Source organism: Artibeus jamaicensis, unplaced genomic scaffold, assembly GCF_021234435.1.
Source record: "Artibeus jamaicensis isolate MK-2021 breed Jamaican fruit bat unplaced genomic scaffold, CSHL_Jam_final contig_354, whole genome shotgun sequence".
Lineage (NCBI taxonomy): Eukaryota > Metazoa > Chordata > Mammalia > Chiroptera > Phyllostomidae > Artibeus > Artibeus jamaicensis.
The window spans coordinates 12,424,887-12,440,927 of record NW_026521803.1 but is presented as its reverse complement, the minus strand read 5'-3'; the positions used below and the strand labels follow the sequence as shown (position 1 = coordinate 12,440,927).

The 16,041-nt window shown below is 38.3% G+C and overlaps 1 long non-coding RNA gene across 2 annotated transcripts in view; it reads right to left on the bottom strand.

Annotated features, from left to right (window-relative positions):
- The window catches only part of LOC128627278 (uncharacterized), a 254,879-nt gene that overhangs the window by 109,138 nt on the left and 129,700 nt on the right, over positions 1-16,041 (bottom strand). For both annotated transcript variants that reach the window (XR_008391433.1, XR_008391432.1), the window contains exon 3: positions 10,811-10,911. This is a non-coding gene — a long non-coding RNA (uncharacterized LOC128627278). The remainder of the gene's footprint in view (positions 1-10,810; positions 10,912-16,041) is intronic.

Below are 16,041 nucleotides of genomic sequence, written 5' to 3'. Positions count from 1 at the left end.
AGGGGATGCAGGAGAGGCAACCACACATTGACATTTCTCTCCCTCTCGTTCTCCCTCTCTTCCCCTCTCTCTAAAAATGAATAAATAAAAAATAAATTATTTTAAAGTGAAATGAAAGATGAAGAATTTGGACTAAAAGTATGGACTATTCTTTTAAGAATTTTGGTGACATAAAAGGAAATATAAGATGATAGCTACAGGGTTTTGTTTTATTTTAGGACAGGAGAGACAAGCATCTGTATATGTAAGGAGAAAGAACCAGCAGAAATGAAGAGGTTGGAGACATAGGAGGAAAAAGAATGGTTGGTGGAAGGAAGTCCTCAAGGAGGCAGAAGCTGAGGATCCAAAAGACAATTGGAAAGATTAAACTTCATTGACATAGAAATCTTTTATAGAGTAAGGAGAGAGGGATGTTTGGATTCAGAAAAAAATGTAATATATAGGAGATAACCTATTCGTAGATTACTAACTTTAAATTATTAATACCATAAATAAAAGATCATCACTATTAACCCCAGAGACATTAAAAGGATAATAAATACTACAAACTACTCTATAACCAAAAACTTGATAATTTAGATGAAATGGATCACTTTTTTGAAAGACACAAACTACCAAAACTCATAGAAAAAGAAATATGAATCACCCTATAAATAAATTGAACCAGTAATTAAGAATCTTTCAAAAAGAAAGTATCAGGCCCAGCTGGTTTCACTGGTGAATTCTGCCAAAGATTTAAGGAAGAAATGATATAATTCTCCAAAATCACTTCTAGAAAGTAGAAGGAAAACTTCCAAATTCATTTATGAGGCAGCATTATCAAATCCAAATAAATATACCAAAAGGAAAAAGGTCAAGAGGCATATATTTCTCATAAATGCACATGTAAAAATTCTCACAAAAATGACCATATCTAAGCAAGCAAACAAGTCTCAATAAGTCTTAAAAGATTAAAACCAGAGTATGTTCCCTGACCACAATAAAAATAAATTAGAAACCAATATAAATAAGATATCTGCCCTGGCTGGTGTAGCTCAGTGGATTGAGCGCAGGCCTGCAAACCAAAGGATCGCAGTTCAATTCCCAGTCAGGGCACATGCCTGGGTTGCAAGCCAGTTCCCTGCAGGTCAGTTCCCAGCAGGGGATGCATGAAAGGCAACCATACATTGATGTTTCTCTCCCTCTCTCCTTCCCCTCTAAAGATAAATAAATAAATAAGTATTTAAAAATAAATAAATAAATAAGATATCTAAGGAAACTCCATATATTTGGAAATTAATTGACATACTTCTGAATAATCCACTGGCAAAGAAGAAATTACAGGAGAAATATGAGAATATTGAATGCAGAATACTAATAAAGTAACATATATCCAAGTATGATGGATGCAGCTAAGGCAATGCTTAGATTCCTCCTGAAATTATTTTATCAGAATGTATAAAAGCTCTAAAATCAATGATATAAGATTTCACTTAAAAATCTAAAAATGAAGGAGCAAAGTAAATTCTTTAAAAGTCAAAAGAAAGAAATACAAGAGCAAAAATCAATACAATAAAAGCTAAACCATAAAAAAAATAAAGTCAAAACTTTATTCTTTGAAAAGATCAACAGAATTAATCAATCTTTTGCTAGACTGATCAATAAAAAGAGAGGAAGCCCAAATTATCATTATCGGCAATGAAAGATTATTATAGATACTAAAAGGATGATAGGAGGATATTATGAACAACTTTATGCCTCCAAAATTGACACCTTAAGTAAAATAGACAAATTCCTTGAAAAATACAAGTTACCAAAATAGATACAAGATATAACAGAAAATCTAAATAACACTTTATTAACTGAAGAAATTGAAATTATTGTTTAAAAGAGAAAACTTCCCCATGAAGGAAATTTGAGGCCCAAGTGGTCTTACTGTTAGCTTCACTCAGCATTTAAATAAATTATTTTTAATTTTACATAAAATCTTTCAGAAAATGAAGGAGGAGGACCACACTTCAGTTTGTTTTATAAAACTAGCAAGCCTAAATCCAGCACTATATAAAATGCAAAATACACATGAAGAAGCAAAGGTTAGCTGAGGATCTAATGTTGGTTAAACATCCCCAAATCAATCAATGTAATTCTATTAATGTTAATAAAATAAAAGAGATAAACCATATGATCATTTCAAGAGTATTTGATAAAATTCAACAGTCAAAACTCAGACAACTAGAAAAAGAAGGTTGCTGTAGAAAACTGACAGAGACGGCGTATCAAATGTTTTCCTCCAAAGATGAGGGAGAAAGTACAGATGCTCCCTCTCACAGTGAGCTGAGCAGCCCCAAGGGGATGGTGGTTCTGAAAAACTGAGCATTTACTGGAGTCCAGTTCATCCAGGAGAAACTAGTTAAACTAGCCTTGATAGGGACTTTACCCTGGAAAAGCTCAAATATTGAAACAGAAAGCAAGTATTCTTAAGACTGAAACATAGGTCATCATTCAGGAGCATTTCTCATCAGGAGAGGACCTCTATAAGGACTGTAGAATATGTATAAAGAGCAGTGGTCATGTGAATAAATTTATAAGACCGAAAAGAAGTATGTTCAAGGGACTTATTTAAGAAAAAGAAGATAAAAACTATGAACATTAAAATAGCAATAAATTCACAACTATCAACAATTGAATCTAAAAAACAAACTAAGCAAACAAGCAGAGCAGAAACAGAATCAGAGATGTAGAGATCATTTCTGTGGGAAGGGAAAAGGTGCAGGGACTGAGAAGTACAAGTTGGTAGGCACAGAATAGACGGGAGGGTGTTAAGAACAGTATAGGAAATGGAGTAAAGAACATATGTGCATGACCCATGGACATGAACTAAGGGGAGTAGTTTGCTGGAGGGAATGGCGGGTACTGGGTAGAGGGGGAAAAGGGGGAAACATTGGGACAACTGGAATAGCATAATCAGTAAAATATATTTAATTTTTTTAAAAAAGAAGTGCGTTCAGTGTTACCACGGGTTATCTCTGGGTCATAGAATTTTGAGTGTTTTATCTCTTCAGGCTTATCTGACTGTCTTTAATGCGTTATTATAAAGAATCATTATTTCAATAATCAGAAAATATGTGATGATGTCATATAACCTGAATGGTAATGTTCACATTTCTGAGTCTGGCAGAAGAATGTCTCCCCTGCTGACTCTGCTTTACCTCCGCATCTTTTTCTCCCACCTCTGAGCCCCACCCCCAAGTGACCCCATAGCCCCACAGGCCAAGCTTGCTCAGGGCTTTTAAAAGTTGTAACAAAGTATGCACAGTAGACCTTAAATGGAGAGACAGAGCCCTGCAGCCAAGGTCAGGTCAAAGCTCACAGAGCATTTGTATTGCCCCCTGAAACATCTCTACCGTAAAAGGGTAACACCAGTTGCTTTCAAAAGCACATCTGATTAGCTAATATTTGAAACAACAAAATTACAGCATAATATAAATAAATGTTTAGCAACTTCTTAGAGCTGTACTGTTTAATACAGGAGACACTTGGCTACATGTTCATTAATGAGTAGCTGAAATGGGGCTAGTAAAACTAAAAAATTAACTTTTCAATTTTACTTAATTTTTTGATATCACTTTATTTTTATTTTTTTAATTTATTTTTATTGATTATGCCATTACAGTTGTTCTATTCCCCCCTTCATTCCCCTCCACCCTACCCCCCTATCCCCATCATTACCCCCCTTTAGTTTATGACCATGTGTCTCAAGTTCTTTAGCTTCTATATTTCCCCTACTATTCTTGCCCTCCCCCTATCTATTTTCTATCTACTGTCTATGCTACTTATTTTCTGTACCTTCTCCCCCCTTCTCCTCCTCCCACTCCCCTGTTGCTAACCCTCCTTAAGAACTTCATTTCTATGTTTCCACTCCTGATGTAGCTGTCCTTTTAGTTTGCTTTCGTTTTAGGTGTGGTTGTTAATAACTGTGAGTTTGCTGTCCTTCCCCTGTTCATCTTTTTTATCTTCTTTTTCTTAGATAAGTCCCTTTAACATTTCATATAATAAGGGCTTGGTGATGATGAACTCCTTGAATTTGATCTTATCTGAGAAGCACTTTATCTGCCCTTCCATTCTAAATAAAAGTTTTGCTGGATAGAGCAATCTTGGTTATAGGTCTTTGGATTTCATGACTTGGAATACCTCAGAGAAGAAGTTGGACCCAAGAAGGAACACACCAAGGCACATCATAATTACATTAGCCAAGATTAAAATGAAGGAGAGAATCCTAGAAGCAGCAAGAGATAAGGGGACAGTCACCTACAAAGGAGTTCCCATCAGACTGTCAGCGGATTTCTCAATTTTACTTAATTTTAACTAGTTTAAAATTAAAAACCAGTTTAGTTATTGAAAATTATTAAAATATGTTTGTGAATCTACTCTTTTAACCATAAGTTTTATGACATCTAAACAGCAATCAAGTATTTCCAATGGAAATGTGATGTCCAAACAGAGAGAAACTGTAAGTTTAAAATACTTACAGAATTTAAACACTTGGTAAAAAATTTTTATAAAGTGTTTTATTACTAATTATTATAGGTTTTCTAGTGCCATGATAATATTTTGCATACATTAGTTTAAATAAAATACAGTATTATAATTAAGTTTAACTTTGTTTTACTTTTTAATATAGAAAATTTTAATTATGAGGGAGATACCCCCCAAAAAGAGAGAATTATCTTCTGGATGGCAGGTCCCTTGTAGTACAGGCTTCTCCTGCTAGGTGAGTGTTCTAAGAACCCATCTGTGTCATTGTGCCAGCTGGCATTGTTGTGAGAGGCTGCATTCAGCTTTAGTGAATATTTTTTGAAGATTCAACAGTGTTTGCCCATTTTGTGATCAACGGGTGATTTACGAGCACATCTGCCCACACAGTGCTTAGTGTCCAGCAGTTTTTGACCAAAAAGAGCATGACCCCAGTGTCCCACTCTCCCTATTCACCTGATTCTGCCCTGATGATCCCTGAATGGAAAATATCCTCAAAGGGAAACATTTTGCCAATATGGAAGAAGTGAAACAAAAAATGGCAGAAGCACTAAAAGGCATCAAAATCGACAAGTTCAAAAACTGCTTTGAGCAGTGGAAAAAATGTCTTGATAGGTATACTGCATCAAATGGAGAGTACTTTGAAGGTGACTGAAGTTTAAACATGTAAGAATAAATCCACATTTATTATAAATAAATTGGGGCTTCTGGGGTCCCCTCTTGTATATATGTGGCTTGCATATTTCTACTGCATAGTGCCACCCTCAAGCTTGAGGAAGAATGGGACCTAAAATAATTTTCTGTGCCATAGCAAGTTTTTTCTCCTTTTTAAATTTTAGTTTTCAATTACAGTTGACATTCAATACTATTTTATATTTGTTTCACATGTGCAGCATAGTGGTTACACAATCATATACGTTACAAAGCGATCCCCATGATATTTTAAGTAGCCACCTGGCACCATCCATAGTTATCACAGAGGGGGTTTTTCTATTTTTTTTGTTTACTTTGACTGTTACTATTGTTGTGCTTAAAATCCTTTGAAGTCAATTAGAAGTAGCAGTATTCTTCTTCTGGAAGATTGCCTTTCAAATGTACTGTGAACTCCATGCTACCCAACCAGGCATTTGTGGTGTGTGAGAGGATTAGACACCTATCATGAGTGTGTGCTTAAGAGGGGTATGCTTATGTTATTGCAATGTTTTTGCTACTATATCTCTTTAAACCTAGAAAGTCCTGTGTTTCTTTCAGAAACACTAGCAAAAATAGCTCCAGACATCGGGTACTTTTGTATGAAAGCTAACAGTACTTTTAATTTCTATTCGCCATTATGACTTGATCGCCTTTGTCTGGGCTTTGTGACAAAGGAGTGAACAATTAAAATTTCCCAGAGGCCCCTTCTCTTAACTTTTAACAAAGCCTTAGCCAGTGCTTCTGTCCCTTATTCATAGCAGTTGCTTTCGCCTTTCAATGGAAAAGTAAAACTGGGAATAGTTTCCAGAGCTTTCAGAACTTTTTCCATTGAAATGCAAACAATCCTCTGGCGCCTCTGAAAATTCTGAGAAACTGTTGAGTTTTGGTGATGTTTCCAGAAAATCTGGCATTCTTCTTTCATTCATGGCTGGTTTAAGCTCTTCTCTTTCCAAGTACATTCAAGCAAAGTCAGCAATTGACTGTCTCTTGCAAGGCAAACTGCCAACTTTAACACTAACCAAAAGGGTAACTTTTTTCTTCCCAATCTGGGATTGTGACCAGTAAATCTCAGAACCTACCTGGTCCCATCTCCTCCCCAAATGCAAAATCGCTGCTGACAGACGCCCTTCTCTGTGACCCCCTCCGTGAAGCAGCGCACCCTGTGAGCGGCATTCACTGTGACCAGGCACACCCAAGCAAAGATGATGACAGGCATTGTCTTCGGATTCGCTAAAGCAGTCAACCGAACTGGTGTAGAATGTGTCCACGGTTTTTATTATGCTACAAAGCCCATGCTCTTTTTTCCAAAGTACTCAGCATGGCATGAAGCCACCGGTCTTTCCTGTCTTCCTCAACAGGATAAGAAATCCGAATGGGTAAATCCACCAAGTGACTGCCAAGCGTTCAATTAGGACGTCACAAGATTCTGATCTTAGATAAAACCAACTCACATGTGTCCCCCTTACGTATTGTCTGTACTATACATCTGGCTCCTGTGATGCCGTCATATTATAATAATTTTCTCTCATCTCATGAGTAAGAATCATGTCTTGCTTTTCTTTTGTGGCACATAGATTAAGCCCAGTGGATACTTATTTAATGAAGGCAGCTTAAGAAAGAATTTATCTAACAGTTCCTGACATGTTGGAGGAGCAAATGGGAAAAAAACCTCATGCTTAGCTAGAAGATAAAAAGCTCTCATTTGGGATGAAGCTAAAAGTGGCTAAAGTATGTGGAAACCAAGCAAGAAAAACTAAGTAGGAATAAGCTCTTTGCTATTAGGTGCTGTGTACCCTTTCAATCTCCATGCTCACCAAACATTAGACATTTAAATATCATAATGAACCCCAAATTAAAATTTTCATGAAAATTTTTGCTATAAAATATAGTTGGAAACGCAGTTCTCTACATTTATTCGTGAATCTCTCTGGGACTCTGTTTCATCTGCAAAGTGAGGGAATCTGTATTTAAATTCCAGTGATTCCATAAATATGAGGCATGGACCTTCACTTACTGCAGTCCTAAATAAAGCTTTGCAAGCCTGTGACCCAAAGTAAAATTTAAAAATCAGTAGTAACTTTTAATCTTCACACAAGGACATGTTTTTTCATTGCTTTTTTTTAGAGACAGAGGCAGGGAGAAGAGAAAGAGGGAGAGAAACATCAGTGAGAGAGAGAAACATCGATTGGTTGCCTCCTGCAAATGCCCAGACTGCTCAACCAACTGAGCCGTACTGGCCAGGGCGTTAAAAAAAATCGGTAGTGATTTTTAATGACAAAATTAACATGGACAGATAATAGTGATTTTCTTGAAAACGCAAACTTTTTAAAAAAGCAAGTGGCAGAAAGGATTGAAATGGAAAACAACTTTTGGACGTTAATCTATCCCTGTAGTTCACACTCAGACACTGTGAGGGCTCAGACACAGTGCCAAGCACATAGGTTACGTTCAAGAAATTTTTTCTCAAGGATTATGTGAATAAGTCCTCCAGCACTCTCTGACAACCAAGGTAGAAGTTTGGGGAACAGGGGCCAGTCAGCACATCTCCCAGATATTATGTGAAAAAGGGGAAAGTGGCATCACCTCTGTGTGCCCCACCGACCCTGCCTGTGGTCAGGAAAAGCCCTGCTCTAGACTCTCCTCCCAACCACCCCAGACTCACAACTCTCCGTTCTGTTCCGTGGCTGGTCAGGAAATATTTCTGAGCATCTTTCATATACTTTTGTAAGCTCAGGGATACAGCTTTATTGGGATTCCAACTTGAGGCTATAATGACAGTTCTAATATTAACAAAGTTCCAAAATATCCATTGTAAATGGTAATAAATTTAAGGATCCAAAGTACTTTAAAACTATCACTGGCAAGGCAAAATTTGCTGTTCAGAAACTAGCCACGCATCTCAGTGGATTTCCCTTCTGTTTCACACACACATGTGTACATATACACACACAGAATATTTCCCTATTAAGTTAATATCCCAGACAAGGGGACTGGGGAGATGAGTAGGGGCCATCAGTAATCAATGCTGTGTTATGAGAAATGTAGTAAACTTAGTATTGATCACTAGGAGGGAAAACCATTTTTCTTACAGTTGAGACATTATGGATAGAGGTATAACATATTAATTAGGAAATGATTTAAATGGGGAAATAAAATTTTAAGTAAATGACCTACATATGTGGAACACACAAATTCTTTAAAAACTATCTGCTCAAGCTTACAATCTGCCAAGCAACCAAACTGACAAAGGAACCATCAAGTCAGGACCATTACTGGGGAAAGCATCTCCCCAGTTATAGTGCAGATTCATTCCTTTTGTCACTGCCACACATCACCTACTGAGAAAGCCATCTTGGGGATCCACCATACAGCACAGAACAGCACAGAGGATCACAGGATCCTGGGTTGAAAGGGACCAGAGATCTAGTCAGAGCACCAAACTGCTTTAAATCAGTTCTTCCATTATACAGCAAGCAGAATGATGTGTCAGGGTTTTTTTTTAAAAGAAAGAAAGAAAGAAAAATTGCTTTCAAAGGCCTCAGAATGGTCTCTGCTTTGAGGCATTGGGAAAAATTGATTTCAGTAATTGAAAGCGAGTTTTGCTGTGCATGAGCAATCAGCTTCACAGAAGAGTCTGCCTCATAGCCCTCTAACGTCTGCAAAATCTGAATTATAATTGGACTCTACCCACAAACAAGCAAACAACCCAGGTAGGCTAAAAATCTCTATCTGGTTTTCCAGGTGCCTCTTAACATAAGTGTTAGATATTACATTTTCTAATTAAGATCTTCTGGAAATGATTACAGATTTCTTCTCTGGTATGGTCACATTATCAGATCTTAACCACATGGAAGACTAACCCAATCTGGATTGAGTATTTTTCACTTGATAAAGGAAGCACTGCCACATGAAGCCAATTCTCACCTACAGCAGAAAGACTCAAATTATTTTGTTTGAAAATCTGTCTTCTCAATTCTAAATAATGAGATTAAACCCTCATTTTTTTCTATCAGTAGAAATCAAAGTCAAAACGAAATAAAAAATACCAGGCTTAATTTTACATCCCTAAACACAGAAACAGATTTTTAGGTGGTTCACTTGTTTATAACCCTGTTTCTAAAAAGGCTACATCTAAAATATTTTAAAACGGTTCAAAAAATCCTTCTAATTTTTCAGTAACCTTCAAAGACGATGCTATGCTCAATCTCAATTTATTCTGGAATTGTCAGGTCTTTAGATTCTTCATACTGAAATTCTATTCGTCACCAGTGTAAAGTGAAGCACTAGGACACAACTCTCTAAAACCTCACCAATCCCTGGAATCGCTGTCTTTCCATCTTCCCCAACCAGCTGAACCTCTTGAGGTCACATGACTCCTGCCCAGCCCAGGGAGGATGCATTTAATGATTAAAGAACTGGAACTGGCATGTAGTAAGAGCTCATTTAAAAAGGGAGTGATTGTATGCATGGTGATATGTGGGTACCAGATTTATCCAAGTGGTCACTTCATAAGTCATATAAATGTCTAATCACTATGTGTACACCTAACACTAATATACTATTGTATATAAACTGCAATTTTTTAAAAATTAATTTTTAAAGCTAGTAATTATGATGATGACCGCTAGCTCAGATGGCATGGCCAGCCACTTCAAAGCTGATCTTGCAAGACTCTGGATTTTTTAAACAGGTACTATGCCAAGATGACCTAACCGCCCCCCCAGTCATTTTTCCCGTTCCTTTGGACTGCAGAGCATTGCTAAAGAAAATTATAGATTTTCTTTAAATCTGCTCTCCCTATAAATTCATGCTAACTTCAAATGTACTCCTAGCTGACCAAAACCCTGTTCTTTATTTCACCTGCTTCCAGTCAGTAGCACGCTCCCTAAATAAGTTACTCCAAATCTTCTCTATCTTAAATCTCCTCCACCCAAGGTGGCTTCTCCCAGCTGATCCCCTCAGGAACTGATTTCCATGCTGTTTTATGGACACCAGCATCTTGCACACTACCTGAGACATAGAGTTTTTTCAATACATGTGTATCCGACTGAAACAAACAAAAAACACTGAATGTACTTCCCAAAAAAACTTTTCCCCAAAGAGGGGAATCTTAGCCAAATGTAGGTGGAGGGCATTTCCATGTTCATCCCATCCGGGCCCCTTTGTGTTGTCCTGTTCCACTGAAGCCACTGGTTTCACTGTTCTTCTGTGTCTGGTGGGTCTGAATCAAAATGGCCATAGTGGTGACTTCCAGGACTCTGGTCTTTGGTCCTAATTGCACACGGAGCCCCATCTCTTGGTCTGCGGTTGTTCAGGGCTCCCATTTTAAATAGAGGCTTCTTCTCAATATTTGCATGACTCTGGCTAATTCAATTCCTTCCAGGGACTGACAAATATGTACAAATGAGGGACTCACTATACCTGTCCCCTTTGAACCCTCCCTCCTGGTACCTGGGAATCTGCTTTTCTCTCTTTAGTTCAGTTCTCTGACTCTGGGGTAATCAAATCCACCCCCCTTTTCCCCCATTTTAGCTCCATGATGGTCCACTAGGAGCCTCACATGCATGAGTGTGAACACTCCAGTCTGAGTTCCATACACATGCACCTGTTCACAGCACTTTGTTGGCCAAGGCTGGGACCGAAGTTTGCCCACATCAGCAGTGTGGTCCAGGTGGGGAAGTGAATATGGAAGAGGCCAGATGATCCCTGAAAGCAGAAAAAGAGTTACATTTATGGGGTGTGTGGTCTAGAGGGGCTGTGGTGTGTCCAAGAAGGGCAAAGCTCCCAGATGATGGGCAGAGCCTTCTAAAGCAGGGGCCTGGGCAGGGCCCCATTGCCTGGGTCCTAGGATAGTACCGCTGCCATTTAAATCATTCTCTGATCTGCATGATAGTTACCAATGGACATCAGAGCTCAAGCCTTTCACTTGAAAAACGCAAATCCTTTATTCCAAAGTAATTAATTCTGTAATGATTTCTGTGCTGCTCTAACCAACATTCCTTTATCTGTGTAGCCTAAAGAGCTGGCCATTTTTTACCACCTTCACATGAGATACACACAAACCCTCATTTCCCTCCCTTCTTCATTCACTCTTGACATAAGGCGCTTCCTTCTGAACGCCCCTCTTCCTAACCTCCATTCCCAGAGTGTCATCCCTCACCATGGAGGCAAATGCACACAGACGGTGTGCACGGTGACTTCAGGTGCTGCCCAGAGAGCTCTTTTCTGAGAGTTGTATACTGAATTTAATATGCTTTATAAAAATCTAAATATCTAAATATTCATGGTAAAAATGATAAATAAAATCAAAATATTTTCATTGCACTTGGTGGAAGTCTGTCTGAAGTATAGCCTATAACATATGGGCCTTGGATAGTAAAAGGTCCTCCAAAAATAATAAAATAAAATAAAGCCCTGGCTGGTTAGATCAGTTTGTTAGGGCATCATCCCGATATGCCAAGTTGTAGGAAAGATGTTGGCTCAGTTCCCAGTCAGGGAACATACAAGAATCAAGCAACAAATGCATAAATAATTGGAACGACAAATTGATTTCCTCTCTTCTCTCTCTCTCTAAAAATCAATAAATAAAAAAATTTAAAATAAATACATAAAATCACAGCACACTTCTATCCTTCTCCCTTTTTTAGTTTTTTACAACAATCCCTCCCACAACATAATTAATAAATTATATATTACAAATAAAAATCTAACCAGCATATCAAACTGGTGATATTGTTGCATAGATCGATACTACAAAAAAAATGAATTGGTTTTAAACATATAATTTGTAAAATAATAGGAAGCAGTTGACTTGGACATAACAAAAATGGCAATGGTGAAAGAGAGATGATAGAATCTGGTGCATGCTGTGTCAGGGAAGAGCGCCCTAAAAAAAGATACACATTTCTTGTTCTGGGTCTTCCACTTCTCAACTATACAAACCTAACTCCTGTAAAACTGGTTTCCTCATCTGCCTGTGGATAGAGGCATTGAGAAGATGAAATGGAAAAATACATGGAAAATGTATGATGTGGTTCTCTCCGAGGCTGGCCTTTTCTCTGTAATCCCAGTCTTCATACTTTCTAGATTCTGGCTCCCTCAACTGTGCTGTTCTTTTCGGTAATTTCCAGGGGTTTTTTTTCCTATTTATTACTATTGGTTCATTCTCTCCTCCTTACTTGGTTGGATTTCCAGTTTCCTAGAAATTAAGTGCTCTACTTTATTAGTCAGCTAGGACTGCCATAACAAAATACCACAAGTAGGTGGTTTAAACAATAGACACTTACTTTCTCACACTTCGGGAAGGCCAAGATCAAGGTGTCAGCAAGGTTGGGGTTTCTGCTAAGAACTCTCTTCATGGCTTGCAGATGGCCACCAGTCCCATAAGGACACCAGTCCTATCAAATTAGAGCCCCACTCTTATGACCTAAAGTAACTATAATTACTTCTTTACAGGCCCTATCTCCAAATATAGTTACATTGGGGATTCGGACTTCAACATATAACTTGGGGAGGGCATGATTTTGTTCATCACACTTACTATTTTCTTCTTCCTGTATGAGCCAAACTAAGTGAAATGATGGATATAAGCTAATGATTTCAATCAGAGGTTGAATCAGCTGTAGTGTTTTTTTAAATCACAGAATCCCAAGCCCCACTCCAGATCCACTGAACCAGAAAACTCAGAATAGTGTGACCAGGGAGCTGTAGTTTTCACATCTACACAGCTGAATCTGGTGTCCCACCTGGTTGACAGCCACCGATCTATATCCTGTGCCTTCACCCTCAATGTACTTTCTCCACTAAAAACTATTACAACAATATTATAAATTACACTGAGCACGTATATAAAACCAAAACTTTTCATCCCTGTGATGGTGCTCCGTTGTGCGACTGCTCTCAGATGTCAGTGGGAATCACAGTCCTGTCAGTCCATTACGGGTTCACTAGGACTGTTCTTTAAAAAAGACCCTCCCATTTCAAATGGAAATGTTATTTTAAAAAAAATATTGTCTAACTTGTTAGATAGAATTCTGTGTTTTTTAAAAACTTTATCGAATGATTCCAAAATTGGCCAATTTTTCTACAAAGTATTCTGTTTTCAAAAGAAAATCAAAGCACAAATTAAGACACTTCTCTTTAAGTCACTTACATAAATGCGATTATACAGGAAAAGGTACACTTGTAACCTGAAAGAATTTATGTACTTAAAAAGCAGCAACAGCCCTGGCTGGTGTAGCTCAGCGGATTGAGTGTAAGCCTGCAAACCAAACAACTGCAGTTCAATTCCCAGTCAGGGCACATGCCTGGGTTGCAGGCCAGTTCCTAGCAGGGGATGCACCAGAGGCAACCATACATTGATATTTCTCCCCCTCTCTCCTTCCCTTCCCCTCTAAAGATAAAAATAAAAAAACCTTAAAAAGCAGCAACAGCCCCATTGTAGACAGAAAATGTATTCATACAGTGTATATAATGTAACACAATGAATCTAATTTGATTAACCTCTGACCTTAACCTCTCCATTAACTCAGATCTAAACCAGAAAAGCAAAACTCTTGTTCACCTCATTAACGTATTGAAAAATGTCTGAAACCACTTTTGTAAAATCCTCATTTGTTTATGCATTCATTCAACCAACCGAAATGTATAGATCACCTTCGATTTTCCATGATTGCATAAACAACTAACACACAATCTCTGCCCTAAGGAATTTACTTCCTGAGTTAGAGATAAAGATGGAAACCATTCGCTACCAAGCAGTATGACTATGACTAATGCAACTGTATTTGGAAACCGCGTGTACAATTAATTTCTAGTATAATTGTCAAGTGCCGGTTCTAAGGCATTCGGGTTTGGTGCCTGCTTACTGGAGGCAACCCATTTCTTTTGGGGAAGAAGATGAAGGGACTTTGACATTTACACGCTTGGAAATTGGAGAGGTACAAAGCTGTTTTAGCCGGTGCTGTGACAGAAAAGAGAAACTACATCTTAATAAAATTAGAGGAACAGAGAAGGTTTTACAAAAGTGACACAAACTGAGTTTTAAACAACAAAGTATGAGTTACCTAGGCAGGAACTTTTGGCCTGTGAGAAAATAAATTTCTGTTGTTTAAGCCACCCACTGTGTGGCGTCTTATTATACCAGCCCCAGCAGAATGAAGCAGTTCCTGTGACCAGAAAGAAGAAAGGGTGTCAGGGAAGGCTAGGGGTGAGGATCAAGAGTCCCTGTAAAGGATCTGGCTGTCATCATCATTACTGCTCACCCACAGCGGTGCGGCCTTGGTGGCAGGATCATCCCTGCAGACCCTCTCCCACTATGGAAGCCACCCCTCTCCCTGCCGTAATAGTGGGTGCTCACTCCTGGGACCTCACATGCTGAGGCAGTGATGCGAGCAGAGGAGGAATGCTTTAAACCACCCATCCCAGCAGCGAGGAGTAGGTCCTGCCCCAGCTTCGGGAAGCTGCCTGGGGCATTGTGGCTTGCAAGCTGGTTCTCCAGCCTCCCTTTCAATTCTTTGAGCCTCAATATCCTCTCAGGAACGTCTACTTTGTTGAAGAAAGCCAGAGTCATTTTCTGTTTCAGCCGAAGTCCTGGTTGCAAACAATTTCCATCTCCTTCTTGACTGGAAAATGACAGGAACAGAGGGCTCTGGACTTTGGGGGTTGCTGGAGGACACTAAGGAGCAAGTTCCTCTCGGGAATGATACATTAGTAAAATGTCACTCCTCAGTGGTGTTACTTTTCCCAGCAGTACTGAGTAGCCTGAATGGAAAGCTGAGAGTCATAAATGTCATTTATTATTATCCCCAAAGTGTTACCTAGCCAATGAGGAGATGACATACAAGTCTGTTTCTTATTTTTAAGTAAAATTTGCCAAGACATTTTGGATTTATCCCTAAGACAAATTTTTGTAAAATATTACTTTTGCCTTAACCTCTGAAATGTGGCCTTGGAATTCTGTATGTTCATTAGAGTTCATAAAATTTTAATATTGTTACCAATTTGCAAACACCCAGCTGTTCATTGCCAAATGTATACGTACATGAACAACTTATTGTTTCAAAGTTCTTACCTAAGCTAGAAAAGGCATCATTTCATTTTATAAGTGGGGAAATAAGATTAAAGCTATATGACTTTTTTGAGATTTGCCATGGATGAGTTTCTTGACTTATATTTAAATTTTCTGTTTATTATAAACATCAGCATTATCATTATTTACATTTATTAGTTCTGTTTGCAAAATACGTCTGCTAATATGACCTCGTTTGAGCCTCACTCACTTGTTTATTTATTCCACAATGGTTTTTTTTGTCTTTAAAATGTGTCTTGAATTTATGTTAGGTACTGAGAATATGGCAATTAATTATTAAGTCTAATTAATTACTACTATTAAGACTCATTAATTACTAAGATGACTGCTCTTATTGTGTGATTACAGACTAATGATAGAGTTTGAGAAGTAAGCAGTGATTCCAGCATGCTGGGAACAGTTCTGTGATGAGATCTGGGGAACTATAGTGCTATAGAAGCATGTAAGATGTGGTCCAAATCCAGAATGGAATGAAGAGGGCATCTGGACTTACTATGACTTTGAAAAAAAGACAGAGGTAACACTCCATTCGATTTCACAAATAAAGAAACCAGGCTCAGGAATGCCAATGGCCTAAAGGCATTAACAGTTAAGTGATACAGTCAAACCGACAGTAACCAGAGGGGAGTGGGTAGAGGGATAGTGGGGGAAAATAAAGAAAGGTCCATCAAGGAACATGAATAAAGGACACAGAGACATAGCCACAGGGGGTAAATTTCAGGGTGGGGGCGGGGATGGGTGGGACG